The sequence below is a fragment of the Chiloscyllium punctatum genome, chromosome 19, assembly GCF_047496795.1.
Source record: "Chiloscyllium punctatum isolate Juve2018m chromosome 19, sChiPun1.3, whole genome shotgun sequence".
Taxonomy (NCBI): domain Eukaryota; kingdom Metazoa; phylum Chordata; class Chondrichthyes; order Orectolobiformes; family Hemiscylliidae; genus Chiloscyllium; species Chiloscyllium punctatum.
The window spans coordinates 84,163,453-84,179,921 of record NC_092757.1 but is presented as its reverse complement, the minus strand read 5'-3'; the positions used below and the strand labels follow the sequence as shown (position 1 = coordinate 84,179,921).

The window sequence follows — 16,469 nt, the reverse complement described above, 5'->3', positions numbered from 1 at the left end:
CTTTGCCAATAGAGCTGGCAATCCCCAGGTACAGGATACTATAGACAGGACACACATGAGAGTTCCTTATCAGAGTGTATATGACTTGATCAACAGACTCGTAGAAACACAGAGTCATGTAGCATAGAAATAGACCCTTCAGTTCAACTTAGCTGTGCCAACCAGACATCCCAATCTGACCCAGCATTTGGCCCATATCCCTCTAAACCCTTTCTATTCATATACCCATCCAGATGCCTTTTAAATGTTGTGATTGTACCCACATCCACCACTTCCTTTGGCAGCTCATTCCATGCATGTACCACCCTCTGCATGAAAATGTCGCCCCTTTGTTGAAGTATATTTTGTTCCACAAATTCAGGTGACAAAAGTTTCAGTGCAACAGTAGATGTTTTATTATTGGACAGCCGGCGAGAGATTCTCCACGTCCCCAAAAATAGTCGTGCGTCTACTTGTGGTGACCCTTCTCCATAAATCTCTGCTCTACACACAAAGGCGGTACTTTTTACAGGAATAATAAAAAAGGTCTATAAGTCACATGGTTGATTGTCATTACATGGTTTAAGATGGGCAATTATAAGTTTACAAGGCCCAGTGAATGTCGACGTCCTGTGATAATGAGTGAATGGATTACAGGGATTGGTTATCGTATTCTTCATGATCATGTGTTGATGGGAAGAGATTAAAACAGAATCGTTTTACCTGTTCTCAATGGGGAATTCACATACCTATGTTAATACGGAGGTGAAGTAAGATAATTGGAGGAGGAGGATGTAGTTTAACAGGGTTGTGGCTAAGGCTATCAGTCTTGTCTGGGGAGGACAAAAATCTTTGCCTGAGGTTACAGAGGAATCCACATGTTTGGCTCCAATGGATTCCTTCTCTAAGATTCAGTCAGCCTCCTCCCTACTGAGATGTTCTGTCTATTCTGTAAGAAGACAGATGTGCATTTGATACTGCAATGAGCCACTTTGGTCCTGGAATGTTTAACATTTGAGTACCCAGTATACCTGAAAGAGAAGTAAAACATGGAATTTTGTGGTTTTCTAACTTCCTCACCTGAGGTCCCATTTTAATTCTTTTCCTCTCACCTTAAAACTATCCCCTCTAATTCTGGACTCCCCCAACCTTGGAAAAAGACCTTGGCTATTCACCCTATCCATGCTCCTCATGATTTTACAAACCTCTATAAGGTCACCCCTCAGTCTCCAATGCTCCAGGGAATAAAGCCCCAGCCTCTCCCTATATCTCAAACCCTCCAATCCTGGCAACATCCTTGTAAATCTTTTCTGCACCATCTCAAGTTTAACAACATCTTTCTCTTAGAAGGGCAACCAGAATTGTATGCTGTACTCTAAAACTGGCCATACTAATGTCCTGTTTAGCTGCAACATGACATCTCAACTCCTACGCTCAATGTATTGACCAACGAGGGCAAGAATACCAAAAACTTTCTTCACCACCATGTCTACCTGCGATGCCACTGTCAAGATGCTATGCACTTGCAACCCTAGGTCTTTGTCAACTCTCCCTAGGGCCTACCATTAACTATATAAGCCCTGCTCTGGTTGGCCTTACCAACATGCAGTACTTCATGTTTACCTAAATTAAACTCCATCTGCCACTCCTTGGCCTATTGGCCCATCTGATCAAAGTCCCATTAAAAAAGGCTTTTGTTCCATCAGTGTGGAACATCTTCCGAGTGAAACAGCATTTTACTTATACTTATATCAATCCAATCTACTCTGTGTTCACTGCTTTCAATGCTGTCTCCATCATATTGGTGAGAGCAAGAAGACACTGTGTGACTGCTTTGCAGAACATCTCTGCTCTATCCATAGGAATGACACTGACCCAGTTTGTTATCATTTCAACAAAGAGCCATGCTAATACTTCCATTCTTCGCCTGCTACACAGCATTCCTTATAATTTTCCTTCCGGCTGCAAGGATCTCCAAGATTCAGGGCTTTCAAGGACCAGAAGTCAATGCCGCATTTGATATGCTGATGCCAGTTGCTGTGCATGAAACATTGGAATGGCTGTGAATTGTCGAGGGATTGTTGCTGCGACAGTGTTCCAATGAAGCTCAATGGAAGCTAAAGGAACAACCCCTGCTTAAACATTTTACAGCCTCCTCTGACTCAATATTGAGTTCCACACTTTCAGAGGATGACCTCTGTAAATTCATGGAGTACAAGCCCCACCTTCCACCAGTCATGTTTTCTTAGTTTTTTTTGGCTTTGCACTCAGCAGAACGGATCTGTTTTATCCTTTGCAAACCCAACATTTAGGCGTATTTTGCATCTCTGTCTCTCCTTTAGCACCATTATCACTGTCTTTGTTTCAGCGATCAGAGCAAAGTACATGTTTCCCCTCCCCCACTGACAACAGCATTAAAATCATCATTTTCAGCCCCATTCAGTTGTGAAGAACAGTCATATCGGACTTGAAACACAAACTGTGTTTCTCTTCCAGAGATGCTGCCAGTCCTGCCAGGTTTCTGCAGTACTTTGTTTTTATTTCAGTGGCTTGCATGGTCACCTCAAAAGTCACCTTTGCTGATTTAGCATAGGGGGTATCACATAGATTAGCTTGGATAATTAGGACCTAGTTGACCAAATGAGTTCTTACAACAGCCTCGCAGCTTTCTGGTGACCTTTGCTAATTATAGTTCTTAATTTCCAGCTTTTGTTTCTAAACTGTGTTCATGTTCTCAAACTGACAGGATGGAACTTGATGTCAAGATCAAAGGTCATTTATCCTTGATGAACTGGATCTCCTAAAATTGCCTCTGAAATAACTCAAGTTACAATCTTTACATAATAAAGGCAAAACATGGTGGCAAATACTGGAAATCTGAAACAGAAACATAAAGTATTAGAAATTGCTGGGCCAAAGCCTGAACTCCTCCCTCATGGCATCGTGAGTATCCCGACACCAAATGAACCGCAACAATGCAAAAAGGCAGCTAAGGACAATTAGAGATGGGAAATAAATGTTGGCCCAGTTTATGATGCCCATATCCTCTGAGTAACTTTAAGTAAATACTCAACAGGTCTGGCAGGGGTCTGTGGAGGGAGAAGCAGATTTAGCGTTTTGACTTGAGTATGAGTTTTTCTCAGAACAGAAGAAGTGTTTGAAGAAGAGTTAACTTTTCAGTTAACTTTTCTTCAAACGTTTCTTCTGTTCTGAGAAAGACTGAACTGAAAAGCTAACTCTGCTCCTCTGTCCACAGATACTGCCAGACCTGTTGAATATTTCCAGCAAAATACTTGGAAGGTGAGCTTCCCTGACAGAGTTGGCATTTATCGCCTGTTCCTTAATTACCTTCAGAAGGTGGCAGTGGGGCATCTTACCTTAAACAAAAGAGACCCTAACCATTACTTCTGGATTTTAAAAGCATTACTATTGCTAAACTCCCTACTGTCAACATTCTGAAGGTGACCATTGATCAGAAATTTAATTTGACCAGCAATATAAATATTGTGCCAAAAACAGCAGGTCTGAGGCTTTGAATTCTGCACCGAATAACGCATCTCCTCTCTCCCCAATGCTACCCACCATCTATAAATCAGGAGTGTGATGTAATTCTCTTCACTTGCCTGGAAGGGTGTAGCTCCAATGATGCTTAAGCACCCTGCTAGATTGACACTCCAGTTAAGACCAACAATCACTTCTTTCACTACCAACGCAGTGTGTCCCATCTAAAAACACAAAGCAATGACACACCAAGGTTTCTCTGACAAATCTGTAACCTCTAGTGTCTGGAAAGATAAGGGTAGTGGAAGAACGGGCATATTACTACCTGCAAGTTCCCATCCAAGTCACAGACCATCTGACTTGGAAACACATAACCATTCCCTGGGTCAAAGCTCTCCTAAAATACAGTGGGCATTTACACCCAAAGGATTGCAGAAGTTCAAGAAAGCGCTCACCACCATCTTCTCAGGGATAATTAAGAATGGATGGGGACAACCGTAAATTAATTTTTAAAAACTTCCACAATGATTTTTAAATTTCAGTTTCAAGCTTTAAACAGTCACGGCTTTCTTTCTGGTGAGGCAAAAACAATGACTCCAGATGCTGGAAAGCAAATACTGGATTAGTGGTGCTGGAAGAGCACAGCAGTTCAGGCAGCATCCAACGAGCAGCGAAATCGACGTTTCGGGCAAAAGCCCTTCATCAGGAATTGTTTCACGACATGGTTGAAGAGCTTCAGAGCAGAGGAAATGACCTGGGAGTTGCAGTGGGAGACGGACTCCCTGAGATCCTTGTAGAGAGAGGAGGAAATCTTCTTCAAGGCAGGCATCCTTGCAAGAGGATTCGCAGTCGGGTTAAAATCAATGAGGTAAAAACAATGACTGCAGATGCTGGAAAGCAAATACTGGATTAGTGGTGCTGGAAGAGCACAGCAGTTCAGGCAGTTCCTGATGAAGGGCTTTTGCCCGAAATGTCGATTTCGCTGCTCGTTGGATGCTGCCTGAACTGCTGTGCTCTTCCAGCACCACTAATCCTGGTATGGCTTTCTTTCTAACTACTTAAACCTAGATTTTTAGATGACATTCTCCTCAGTGTGTGGGTTTGCTCTGGGTGCTTCTGTTCCCTCCCACAGTCCAAAGATGTGCAGGTTAGGTGGAATGGCCATGCTAATCTGCCTATAGTGTCCATGAATGCACAGGCTAAATGGGTCAGCCATGGGAAATGCAGGGTTACAGGGATAAGGTAGCGGTTTGGATCTGGGTGGGCTTAATGGCCTGATTCCACATTGCAGAGGTTCTCGGATTCTGCGAGGTACTGTATTTTGGTAAAACAAACAAGGGAAGGACTTATACAATTAATGGTAGGTCCCTGGGGAGTGTTATAGAACCAAGAGATCCTGGGGGTAAATAATGGTTTGAAATTTGCATGACAGGTAGACAAGGTGGTTAAGAAAGTGTTTAGCACATTTGCCTTCATTGCTCAGATGTGGAGGAGCCAGTGTTGGACTGGGGTGGAAAAAGTTAAAAACCAGGTTACAGTCCAATACGTTTATTTGGAAGTACAAGCTTTCGGAGCGCTGTTCCTTCGTCAGGTAGCTCGTGGGGCAGGATCATAGGACACAATTTATTGTAAGAGATCAAAGTGTCATGCACTGAATCAATGTATTCATTGAAATGCATTGTCTGAGCTTATAAAACCTTAAGCTATCTTGGGAATTTGACTTGAAAGAAGTTTTGGGATTTACATATTAATGATTCAAAACCTGCAACCCACTATAAGTGATTAGAGACTTAACAACAATCTAGGTTCGTTTCATACATTGTATCGAGTCAACCAACTAGGCACTGCCCTCTTGAACTATCCTCCTGTCCATCTTTGTTCCAACCCATCCATAACACCCTCCCCTCCCCCCTATCACGATCATCTATCTGCATCTAACTATTGCCTTCCCAGCTACCTTCCCACCACACTCTTATTTACCTCTCAGCCTTCTTCCCCCACCACATTTCTGTTGAAGGGTTTATGCCCGAAATGTCGACTCTCCTGCTCCTCAGATGCTGCCTGACCTGCTGTGCTTTTCCAGTGCCACACTTTTCGACTGATTGCTCCAGCATCTGCAGCCGTCACTTTCTCTTGTGTTCAGAAAGCAGCCAGATTTGTCCAGTGTCAAGTTGCAAATCTATCCAATACATGCTAGTAACAGCCAGAAAGAGGGGAGAGATGCCTAGTCAGCCATGTGGTGGAAAGAATCTATTGGAGCTTTGACCAGCATTATCCATTGCTGCAGAGTACAACAAATGTAAAAGTCTATCTTGCCATAGCTACTCCCTGAGTGAACTGTGAAACATCTCTAGTGTTGGGCACCAAACCATGGAGAATGAGTTTCATAACCAAGTCAAATGTTGATCTCATCCAATAGTGACCCAGGAGCCCTTTCCTGGAAAAGGAGTGGAACAGGACATTTGGCCAGGTGACAAAAGCCAATTCTAGCACTATCATAATCACAGTTGTGATTAGATATGAAATAGATGGCCGCGATTCAAGAAAGCAGCTAATTGCCACCAACTAACCGTGGGCAGTAAGTGCATGCCCAGCCAATGATGCTGTCTTCCCATTAATTATTTTTAAAATTTACATGCAAAAAGCAATGTGAACCTGTTTTTGTAATGGTGATTGTGGGATAAACATTAGTCAGGAGAATCAAAAATTCCCCTGCATTTCTTCGAAGTACTTTCATGGAATCGTTTGCATAGACTAACATGGGACTTGAACTAAGAAGCAAAGGGGCTACTGGCTGAGTCACAAGCTAACCACAAAGAAAAGTGTGGCTTTGAGGCTTATTCCCTCGCAGATAATCTGAACTAATGCTTTAATGCAGTGATGAGGAGTAGTTATAGACTCAGAGGCAGCAGCAGCAGCAGGAGGACATCAGAGGTGGAAGCATCAGTGGTAGCAAGCACTCAGCTCCTTCTCACACTCCAGGCTGTGGCTTGGCCTGGATGCCTGCATGGAGACAAAACTTAAATAAGACTGTAATAGCTGGCTGGATGTTTCTCATTCCTTTTGGGTTTGTTCATTTATTTCTGCTTTTAACTCCAGTTTTGTAATCAAGATGGTGTCGGTGAGGCGAGATGGCACGGAAGAATGGCGACTTTCATTCAGGTGGCAGCAGCGTGGCAAAAGGGGCTCATGCCTGGCTATCAGGCCCATGGCAGAGCACTGAACAAGGAGGAGCATAAAGCTGGACACCTTCTTTATTTCTTCATTTTTCTGTTTTTATATTCAATATTTTGGTTTATTTTTCTATGTTTTAAGATGGCACTGGAGAGTAGTGACACCATACAACACTTTCCACTGTATTTTGTAACACAATACACGTGACAATAAATAAATAAACTGTTGCATTGTTGAAGGTGCCATTTCTCAAACAAGATGTTAAAAGAGGTCCCTATTGTGGTGGATGTATTTGTACAATTCCTTCAACTTTCAAAGCTCCTCAGAAGAAATGCATGCTACACTTTCTTTTAAAGTTTGTGAGAAGATTTGTAGCTCGGGTGCTCGTTGTTGTGGTTCTGTTCGCCGAGCTGGGAATTTGTGTTGCAGACATTTCATCCCCTGTCTAGGTGACATCCTCAGTGCTTGGGAGCCTCCTGTGAAGCGCTTCTGAGATGTTTCCTCCGGCATTTAACGTGGTTTGTCTCTGCCGCTTCCAGTTGTCAGTTCCAGCTGTCCGCTGCAGTGGCCGATATACTGGGTCCAGATCAATGTGTTTGTTGATAGAGTCTGTGGATGAGTGCCATGCCTCTAGGAATTCCCTGGCTGTTCTCTGTTTGGCTTGTCCTATAGTAGTAGTGTTGTCCCAGTCGAACTCATGGTTGCTTGTCATCCGCGTGTGTGGCTACTAAGGATAGCTGGTCGTGTCGTTTCGTGGCCAGTTGGTGTTCATGGATACGGATCGTTAGCTGTCTTCCTGTTTGTGGTATGTAGTGTTTTGTGCAGTCCTTGTATGGGATTTTGTACACTATGTTGGTTTTGCTCATGTAAACTTTCTTTCTTTTAGATTAGTGGTTCATTTTCAATCTTTTCCTCTCCTTTACTCTCCACGTTGGGATACAAATTCTTTTGGACCCAAACTGAAGTGGCCACTTTCATGTGTATCATTGGGCTTCTAATTTGCAGGAGTCATCACAGCTGGGCTCATTTCTGTCCCTCACATGCAGGTAAATCACACCAGTATGAGTCCCCTTCTTGTCAAATAGTTTGTCAACACATTGTAATGGCATTTTGGTCAGCGACCACCAGACATGCTGTCACAGCACTCAACCTTTGCTTGAAAGGGCTACAGACGGAAAGTATTAACTTGTGTTGTTTCCTAACCAGGCTCAGTAGTTGAAGCTCAGGACAGGTGCATTTTCCGCACACTAGAAATTGATGCCTTCAGTCACTAATAGGGAGGAGGGCAGCTTGTGACATAATGTAAATCACTTAAGGGCAAGTTAAGCCAGTTTAAACCAGTTTGTCTGAATAAAAAGTTTTGAAACAAGAGCATAAACTTGCTACTTTAATTTCCAGACTACAGTCGCCCACAATGTGTTGAACTTCTCCTTTTTACTAAAATTGGGAGTGGCTTGTTTGGCCTGACTCAAAGAATAGGCACTTATGAACAAGAGTACAGTCATTAAGCCCCATGAGTCTGATCACTGTGGGTTTGTACCAGGGAAGAAAGAACCTTCAGTCTATTACTGTTCTAGGATTTCTTTGTTTTTTTAACACCTTGAGGTAATGTGTACTCCAGACAAGGCTATACAAACTAAGATAAAATCTGCCTTGGTATTGTATGGTTTTCTGTCTGTTGTATTTGAGAACAGCAGCTGATCAACAGAGTTTAAGGACATGCTGCTAAGTTAAACCTACATCAACAAGTCATAAAATCAGTTCAAGATTAACTATATCCCAATCACATGACTACAGGACCAACTTGCCACTATTATATGCATCATCTGCAATTTATGCTCTATTCTGGCCCAATTTTTCCTCTTTTCTCCCCTTCTCTTCCACGACCTTAAAGTCAGAGAGTCAGAGGTATACAGAATGGAAATTCACCTTTCAGTTCAACTCGTCCATGCCAACCAGATAGTCTAAATTAATCTACTCCCATTTGCCAACAGTTGGCCCATTTTCATCTAAACTCTTCCTATTCATGTACCCATCCATATGTCTCCACCACTTCCTCTGGCAGCTCATTCCATACACGCACCACCCTCTGCGTGAAAAAGGTGCCCCTTAGGTCCCTTTTAAATCTTTCCTGTCATACCTTAGGCCTATGCCCTCTAGTTTTGGACTCTGCTACCCTGGGGAAAAGACTGACTATTCACCCTGGTCACCACTCACTCCAGAGAAAATAGCCATAGCCTATTCAGCCTCTCCCTATAGCTCAAACCATCCAACCCTGGCAACATCCCTGTATATCTTTCTGAACCCTTTCACGTTTCACATTTTTCCAATACCAAGGAGACCAGAATTGAAGGAGCAAATTACTGCGGATGCTTTAATCTGTTCTGAAAAATAAAAATGCTGGGAATCACAACAGTCAAGCAGCATCCATGGAGAGAGCAAGCTAACGTTTCGAGTATAGATGACTTTTCATCAAACCTGCTGTGATTCCCAGCATTTTGTCTTCAGACCAGAATCAAATGCAGTATTCCAAAAGAAGCCTAACCAATGCCTCGTATAGCTGCAAATGACCTCCTAATTCTGATACTCAATGCACTTACCAATAAAGGCAAGCGTACCAAACGCCTTTTTCTCTATCCAGTCTACCTTTGTCCTCTTGTGTGTTCCCAAAGTGGCCATTTTCTCTGGTGAGGAAGGGACATTGCAACCAAGCCCAATATATCCTGATTGACTTTACCCTGCAGAGATGGAGCATCTACATTAGTCAATTCAACATAGACAAGAGAATGTAACCTGCAATTTTCAATACTATAATGGATTTTTTTTACTTGACAGCTCAGTACCGCCTTCTCAAGAGAAGTTAGAGATGGATGATAAATGTTGGACTTGCCAGCAACACTCGCAGCCTTTGAAAAATGTTTAAACTATGTTTCCACACTGAATTTAAGTGTATGTCCCTCTTATATATTGGCAACAGCAAATGGTCAAGTTAAGTCATATAGAATTACTAACCCTCAATCAATCTCTTTCAGATTCACAACAAAACCTAAATCAAACATTATTATGCAAAACATTAGAAGCAATCCAACAAGTTGCTTGAAAAACTTATAGCTATCTGATCCTTATAATTTCCCTTGCGTTTATATTAGTCATTTCACTGTCACTGGGCAAATGGCCACACCTGCAGGCAGTGGGTTCTTGGGAACACTTTTCTTTAACTCAGCAAACTGGAGAGCTAAAAGAAGAGAATTAATAACCCTTGGTCAATTTTTTAAAAATAAATTCACAACAAATGAATTTAAATAAAACCAAGCAATATTGTGGAAAGATTTGGAAGCAACAGGCTTGAAAGACTTAGTTTTCTGGAAGGTATCTGATCCTTATAATTACCCTTATATTTAGATCAGTCATTTCATTCCCACTGGGCAAACGTCCACACCCACAGATTAGTTATGTACATAATGTCCCAGTTCTGTCTGACTCAACATAGCTGCATCTGCTGCATAAACTTACAGGAGTTTCAATTGGGGTTGATTAGTTCCTCATTCATTGAAACAAAGATAGCTTGTCCTCAACTAACACTGAATTTCTATTTGGAATCTAGGATTTTGATCATTTCAAAATGCATTATGCACAGTTGAAGTCTATAAACATTTCCTTCTTTAAAATTAATTAATTTCTTGTTGAATCTAATGCATCTTATTTTGAAAAGAAAGTTCCACACTAGATATTTCAATAGGACAGAACAAAACACATTTTCTCCAACATTTCTGTACTAATTCTTTGTGACAACAATCTAAAACAAGTGCCAAAGCAACATAGTGCAGATATTGAAAATTTAAAACAAAAACAGAAATTGTTGGAAATATTTAGCAGGCCAGGCATGCACCTGTGGACAGAGCAACAGAGTTAACGTCTCAGCGCTGTTCAGTAAATCCAAAGTATAAACTCTATTTTTACTCTCTCTCCAGATGTTCCCTGACACAGTATTTCCAATATTTTCTGTTTTCATTTCTAAAATGAATGTCATTGTTCCTCCAAATGTCTGCATTCACAAGGCTTTAACTGTTCCCTCTTTATAAAGGCAGTGTTCTCCAAGCACATCACAAATGTTATCCAAAGCATGTGATGGCCATGGATAGAGTCAGAGATATACAGCACAGAAACAGACCCTTTGGTCCAATTTGTGCATGCCAACTAGACAGCCTATATAAATCTAGTCCCATTTGGCAGCATTTACCCCCCTCAACCCTTCCTATTCAAAAACCCATCCAGATGTCTTTTAAAGGCTGTAATCGTACCAGCTTCTACCATTTCCTCTAGCAGCTCTTTTCATAAATACACCAATCTCTGCACGAAAAAGGTGCCCCTTAGGTTCCTTTTACATCTTTCCCTCTCACTTTAACCCTATACCCTCTAGTTTTGGACTCTCCCACCCCAGGGAAAAGACCTTGCCTATTTACCCTATTGCAGGGGGACACCACCACATTCTCAAGACCAATTAAGGAATAGGCAATAAGTACTGTTTCAGCCAGCATCTCCCATGGGCGAATTAATTTTTTTTAAAAATCACATGTTTGGTGATGCTGTCATTTAAGGCTCTGTCTATGCTTCAGATATAAGTAAAGGATCTCATGGCACTATTCCAACAAAACACAGGTAAGTTATACCTGGATGATATTTATCCTTCAGTCATCACAAAAAGCATACCATATTATTAATGTTGTGGAGGTGCTGGTGTTAGACGGGGTGGACAAAGTTAAAAATCACACAACACCAGGTTATGGTCCAACAGGTTTATTTGGAAGTACTAGCTTTCAGAGTGCTGATGAAGGAGCAGCACTCTCAAAACTAGTACTTCCAAATTAACCTGTTGGACAATAACCTGGTGTTGCGAGATTCTTATCTTATTATTAAGACATTGCTCTTTGTGGGAGCTTGCTCTAAGTTGATGCCCTAATTCCTACAAGTGTTTGTTTTGTTTCACATGCACACAATGTGGCTGTCGCTGGCTCAGTCAGCTTTTATTACCTATATCCATTTGCCCAAGAAGGTGGGGGTAAACTGCATTATTGAACCACTGCAGTCCATGGAGTGTAGGTGCACCATATTGCTGACAGGAAGAGATTTTAATTGGGGTCAGTGAGAAAACAGTGATATAATTCCATGTTTGGATGTGTGTGACTTGGAGGGAAACTTGAAGGGTGGTGGTATTTGCATGCATCGGGTACCCTTGTTCTTCCAAATGGTAGGGTTGATAGGTTTGAATAGTTTACAGCCCACAGGTAGTTAGCTGGTTCTAAAATATTTTGGATGTACTGAATTCATAAATGGTGCTACAGAAATAAGTTATTCTTCCTTTGAGGCAATATATTACATCCATATTAGCAAAAGAAAATTTTCCCAATCTTTTCCTTTTTGCGGTTGTATTAACTTTATTTACATCTGTCCAGTCAATCCCAACCAGAGGCAACATTCTATCCAAACTTCTTCTAAAGCCATTCAGAATTTGAAATCTCAGATGAATTGCCTAATAGCCTTCTATACTCTAGTGGAAATATTCACTATATTTCATCAGATGGAAGGACAATGAATTGTTAATGCTTATTGTACTCTTCCCATCTCCTTTACATTTTCCCCTTGTGTTTTCAGTCCTTCACTGCAACTTAAAATACTCTTGGACCATTTAGTCCACTGTGCCTACGCCTATTCTATTACCTCGTGCCAATCTCCCTCCCTTATCTCCACACACAATTTCTATCCAAACAATCATTCAATGCCAAGAGTGTGGAGCTGGAAAAGCATAGCAGATCAGGCAACATCCAAGGAGCAGGAGAATAGACGTTTCGGGCATAATGAGGCTTGTGAGTCAGGGCTGAGTGATAAATAGGAAGGGGAGGGGTGGGGTTGGGGAGAGGTAATTGGGAAAGCGAAAGGTGGATGAAGGTGAAGGAGAAGCTGGTAGGTCAGTGGGGGCCGTGATGGACAGGTCCGGAGGGCTGTGCCAAGTTGGAGTCTTGGGACTGGTATAATGTGGGAGGAAAGGAAATAAGGAAACTCCCTCTCCCACTCCTTTGAAGTGTTCAGCCACTGGCGGTGGGGTTGGTGGGTGCAGGTGTCCCAGAGATGTTCTCTGAGGTTCAGTTAGCGGACGCCCCTGTATGACCTAAGGTCCAGTTAGCGGATACCCTGTTTGATGTATTAATCAACCCCACCGCCCCGTGGCTGAACACTTCAACTCCCCCTCCATCAAGTCTTGGGCCTCCTCCACCACCAAGCAGTGAGCACCTGACGCCTGGAGGATGAAGGCCTCATATTCTGCCTTGGAACGCTGCAACCACACAGGATAAATGTGGATTTCAACAGCTTCCTCATTTCCCCTCCTCCCACATTATCCCAGTCCCAAGCCTCCAACTCAGCACCGCCCTCCAGACTCGTCCATCACTGCCCCCTCTGACCTATCACCTTCTCCCTCACCTTCATCCACCTATCGCTTTCCTAGTTATCTCCCCCCAACCCCTACCCCCTCTCATTTATCTCTCAGCCCTGACCCACATGCTTCATTCCTGATGAAGGACTGATGCTTGAAACATTGATTCTCCTGCTCCTCAGATGCTGCCTGACCTGCTGTGCTTTTCCAGCACCATACTCTCGACTCTGACCTCCAGCATCTGCAATCCTCACTTTCTCCTAATCATGCAATACCCTCTGGAATATTTCAATTGAGCATGCCTCCACCACATTTACAGGCAGTGGATTCCATTCCTTAAATGAAAAAGCTTTTCTTTATTTCACCCTTGTCACATGGCTTGAAATCTATGCCCTCTTATTGTGTTCTTTCTCTTACAGTGGGATTAAGCCTCTTCTCATCTACTCTACACAGCCTGCTCACAATTTTGAAAACCTCTATCAAAATATCCTCCAGGCCTCCTCCTCTTCAAGGAGATGAACTCCAACTATTTTAGAGGGATTTGAACCTTGTAGCTCCTTCACCTTCATATACTGTCTTGTAACCTCCTTCTTTTCAAACGGACCACTGGCAGTCATGCCTTCTATTACCTATCATGTTAATGTGTAATTGCCCCACACTCCCTCAAATTTTTCGTCTTTGACCAAGGTGTCACGTCATGCAATTTCTCCTCCTTTGAACTGGCATCTTGTTTGTCTGTATCTCTTTTTGCAATCAGTCACAAAATTATACAGCACAAAAGGAAGCCATTTGCCCCATCTGCCCTAAGTATCGCGGATGATTTGCTTTCGTTCCAGTTCGATGACTTCTGAGTTGGATACTAAGTCTAACGCACGACCATCAAAACTCTGCCATCTGTGAGCAATTGGTGCTTGAAAGTTCAGACACAGATCAGTTATGTAAATATTTGTGTGCTCTCTCCAATGTTCCAACTCACCTCTGCATATTCACAACGGAGACATTGAATCATAGAGACGTACAGCATGAGTTTGCTGCTTTTTCTGTTTGGCCAGGGACTGCCATGAGTCAGTGGTATAAGCAGTAGTGGGCACTGCAGATGTTGGAGATTAGAATCAAGATTAGAGCGATGCTGGAAACGCACAGGACAGGCAGCATTCGAGGAGCAGGAAAATCGACGTTTCAGGCAAAAGCTCTTCATCCTGAAACATCGATTTTCCTGGTCCTCAGATGTTGCCTGACCTGCTGTGCTTTTCCAGCACCATTCTAATCTTGACAGGAGTCAGTGGTATGTTTAACCAGGAATGCTTTGAATGATCTGATTCACCATGATTGAATCCACTCTTTGGAAGAGCTATATATTGGTCCCATTCCCATGGCCCTAGCTTATCATTCTTACATTTCCTCCCCCACAACAAAGTTGGGGTATTATAGGTGATTTACAAATGAAATGTTGTCAGTGTGATTGACACCTGTCCCTGGGGACAAAAGTGAGAGTCAAACATAGAAGGAGGACCTTTGCCTCAAGTCTGCTCTGGTCATAAACAACTAACTATTCTGGAGTCATTCCATGGACATGAGTCATTACCAATTGGGAGTGGAAGAGTAAGAAACACAACAAAACCTCACCACAGCCTGTTTCTCATAATGCAAAGAATTTCAAGAAGCAAGTTAGGAGACATGTTCTAGCTGATAATGGAATACTAAAAGTTGCACATTGGAAATTAGAGGCCATAGTTTACAACAATCCTTTAAAAAGTGGAAATGTCAATAAGTCTTTTAAAAACTGGGGTGGGGAGGCAGAATTCCCTACCAGAAACAGTGGTAGTGGGAACAGTATGTGATAAAAGAGTTGGATGTACAAAAGATAATAGGGGTGACTTTATAGAGGTTTACAAAATTATGAGGGGCATGGACAGGGTAGATAGGTAAAGTCTTTTCCGTGGGGTCAGGGAGTCCAGAACTGAGATGTCACCTTGTGTTATAAAACCCTGTTATCTCAAGAATATGACTTAAAAGAAGTTCTGGGATTTACATATTAATGAATCCAAACCTGCAACCCATTCTAAAAGATGAAAGACTTAACAACAATCTAGGCTTGTCCTGGGGTCGAGGAGTCCAGAACTAGAGGGCATAGGTTTAGGGTGAGAGGGGAAAGATATAAAAGAGACCAACAGGGCAACTTTTTCCACACAGAGGGTGGTACGTGTATGGAGTGAGCTGCCAGAGGATGTGGTGGAGGCTGGTACAATTGCAACATTTAAGAGGCATTTGGATGGGTCTATGAATAGGAAGGGTTTGAAGGGATATGGGCCAGGTGCTGGTAGGTGGGACTATTTTGGGTTGAGCTATCTGGTCGGGTTGGACCGAAGGGTCTGTTTCCATGCTGTACATCTATGACTAAGTCACAAGTGCTTCCTAATTGATATCCTCTAGTCCTTGATCCTTCCAGTATGACAGCTGGAGAAGAGCAGAGTTCTTTAAAGTCTCAACATGTACTACTGGCTAAACAGCCCCCTTTTGTCATGTGGAAGACAGACTCTCAGTGCAGAATACCTCCAAGGAAGAGCATTAACATAGAATCAATTTCCTTCTACATACACGAATGTGAAATGTCACAGCCTTTGCAAATAGCCTGTTTTTTTGTAAATATTACACTGCAACACTGAACTCTCTCAAGCATTGAGTTTTATCGACCTTTCCAGTGACCAGATTTTGGATTAGTGGTGTTGGAAGAGCACAGCAGTTCAGGCAGCATCCGAGGAGCAGTAAAATCGACGTTTCGGGCAAAAGCCCTTCATCAGGACCAGACAACTTCTCAAACTTTCAAGCAGCTGCACCACTATGAACATATTTAAATGCTGTAAAAGTTGCTCTGCATACTTGCACAACTATGCAAAACATAGAACAAGGCTCAAGACAACAGTCCCTGCTCGAGTTCCCATGGCAGCCCCGCTCTACAATTCCCTTGACCATCATTTTCACCTCCTTTGACTTAACTCCACTACTTCTTCCTTTCCCCACCAGCTGCAGACTCGTGCTCGAGCGCACGTACTCACCTGAGGGGCGTGGCTCCGCTGGGCGGGGAGGGGGTAGCCCTGACGTCATGACGTTGTCGAGGCGGTGCCAGAGCCGGCCGGCCGGCGGCCATTTTGAGACACCCGAAGGTATATGAGTGGCTCGACCAAGAGGTTCCGTTTATTCAGTGCTCGCCCTCCTCCGAACAGCGGACGTACCGTCAAACTTTTTTTTAAAAAAAAATCAAGCCGCAGCGGCAAGAACGGTTTTCCAGCTCGAATTCGTTCTAAGTCCCCACTTGGGAAGAAAAAAAAATCCAGGCGGGTTTTATTTTTAAATTTTAAACCCGGCCAACTGCCCCGGTACCGCC

At 42.8% G+C, this 16,469-nt stretch overlaps 1 long non-coding RNA gene across 2 annotated transcripts in view; it reads left to right on the top strand.

Annotated features, from left to right (window-relative positions):
* The window catches only part of LOC140491554 (uncharacterized), a 53,260-nt gene extending 46,406 nt beyond the window's left edge, over nt 1-6,854 (top strand). For both annotated transcript variants that reach the window (XR_011963338.1, XR_011963337.1), the window contains exon 6: nt 6,580-6,854. This is a non-coding gene — a long non-coding RNA (uncharacterized lncRNA). The remainder of the gene's footprint in view (nt 1-6,579) is intronic.
* Nucleotides 6,855-16,469: the final 9,615 nt, after the last annotated feature.